Here is a 2471-nt window from a genome sequence, read left to right as displayed (position 1 = left end):
CTGCGAGGTTGGTTTTCTTGTCCTGGAAGGTAACCTTCAACGCCTTTTTAAAGAAAATATTTTTCCTCAGTGTTTTGGTCCATTGTTCATTTTCATTCTTTCCCGTCCCCCAGTGCGGCCCCCACCAGGAGTTTGTTTCTTCGTTTCTCATTCAGTCTCTTTCATTGTCCAAATTGAAGTCCTAGATTTGTCCTTTGACTGTTATCCTCTCATTTGAAGAAACTACTTTAAACAAAAACCAAACTTTTTAGACAAGTCTTCAGGGACCAGAATGGTGCAGTTTAAAAAAAAAAAAAAAAGACAACTCTGGCTGGCTGACTGCCTGGAACATCCTTCACTGCTGGAAGTGCCTCTGGAGTGAGCTGGGATGATTAACTGAGGGCACCTGCACTTGGAACTCTGAAGCTGGTGAACAGAATGTATCTGAGATTGAGCGTAAACAGTTGCAGGCTTAATATGTAACCGCGGAGAGGAGGCAACCTACTGGCTTTATTCCCAGGAGGTGGCAGCTCTCAGCAGGGAGATTTTGCCTCAGCAAATTGAAAGAGGACGGGTCCCTTCTCCTCTTACCCCCCTTTACACACACACACACACGACTGTTAAGTTTTATTTTATTTTTTACCTTTGTCCTAGATGCCGACGTTTTCCTTACGTCTATGCAAGCCTGTGTTGGCCTGGCTCCATGTTTGCTGTTCTGTAGTATCTCCCCAAGGTGCGTTTTAAGTCACTAATGTGGAGGAAGTAAATGGATTGTGTAATGTTAGCGAAGGCAAGACGACCCTATGCAGGAACTGATGGCCCATTAATGAAAAAGGAAATGGTCCTGTGTGTCAAATGTTGGCAGCCAGTTGCTCAGCTTCGGGCTAGGCCAGGAGACCTCAGCCATGAAAATAATTCTGATATTAGCAAAGGGAAATATGTACCCACCTTCAACTTCTTTAATAGTATTTCATGTGGAACAGCTTGAATTTCGAGGGCTTTCTTAATTAAATTGTATTTCCTTGATGTGAGATCTAAGGAAAGGGTCCAGTGCTTTGGAGTAGCAGGAGTAGCTCCTGCCACTAACCCTTTCTGATGCTGCCTCTTACCCCACCTATAATGCAGTTTAACTTTACTCTCTCACTTGCTAAATAACCAGAATCTAAATTTTTAAGTCCGTTCTCCCTCAGTCTAGGTAAGACTCCTAAGTTTGATGTTTCTCTAACTGGGCAAGCATTACATGGTTTGATTCAGCAGCAACAATTTGCATTTATTACTGGGTGTCTAATGATTTCTCCCTCCTTAAGAACGTGAATTCACTGCAGAAATAGAAAGCATCTGAGTTTCCATCAGAGGACTATAGAGTATTCAAGTGATTTACCATGACAAAAATGGCCATTTTTGGCTATGAACTACACCTGTGACATTGAAAGGGGTCTTGAATTTTTAAATTCCTGCTTAAATTAATGGGCAGCACAAAGTGACCAGGAGTGCTGAGTGCAGGGAGCAAACCCATCAGCCTTGCTGGGTTGGTTTTGTTAACAGCAGGGCCCCCCTGCCCACCTCAAGCTTCAAACAGACACATAAGCATATACATACAGTACGTGATACACTGTGTGATTTCCTGGGATGTGATTTCCCGGTGGAAAAACATTTGGGAGACCCACCATGGTGAGTCTGGGATTTTGAGCAGTGGTTTGCTTACTCACGTGTCACCTTTTCTGAGGCTCCACGAGGCACAAGGAAGGGGCTGTTACAGAGTCCAGGTCTGAGAAGCAAGGGAGGCACAGTTCATACAGCAGGGTCTCGATCCATGTGCTTCGATGATAGTCTTGATCGTGACTCGGGTTTCGGCCACTGGTGCAAAAAGCTTTTAAGCATGCAGAGTTGGGGCATGTTAGTCATTGTGCTTTTCGTATAAACAGGATTTGGAGAATGGTCACTTAACCTAGAAATTTAGTGATTTTTAAAAAAATCTGCTCCCTGGAGTTGGTCTGTTTTGTAAATAAGTGAAGGCCCCAGGCCAGGGGCCAGGGTTCTTAACTTGTATAATTTATCAGACTCTGGTTCTCAGAGTCTGTATTTGTTGATGGTTTCTATTCACGAAGTCAAGCAGAAGGCAGTTTGACGTCACTAGGAATAACCTTGTAGTGTGTGGGAGCCATGTCCTCCGCAGTTGTGTGGGATGGGAAAGGAGGCCACTTTTCAGGGACTCGGAGTTGGAAGCAGGAATTTTCCTTTTGTCTACCTTCTCCCTCTGTAACTCTTGCCAGCTTCATTTAGTTGCATTGTTCCGATACAGATTGCTCTCGCATCTCACACAGTTGGACCCCATCTGTGTGCTAGGCTCAGACACATATAAATGGATATTTAGATTTCTAATAAAGCACTTGCCAGTTAATATCTTCTCTGGTCTTCAGTGAAGATGGAATTAACCGATTCCTCATAAAGTCTCTAGGAAATGTAATATGGTGATTGACAGTATACCAAGT

This window comes from Halichoerus grypus, chromosome 6 (genome assembly GCF_964656455.1).
Source record: "Halichoerus grypus chromosome 6, mHalGry1.hap1.1, whole genome shotgun sequence".
In the NCBI taxonomy this organism is placed as follows: domain Eukaryota; kingdom Metazoa; phylum Chordata; class Mammalia; order Carnivora; family Phocidae; genus Halichoerus; species Halichoerus grypus.
This window is presented reverse-complemented; position numbering follows the sequence as displayed.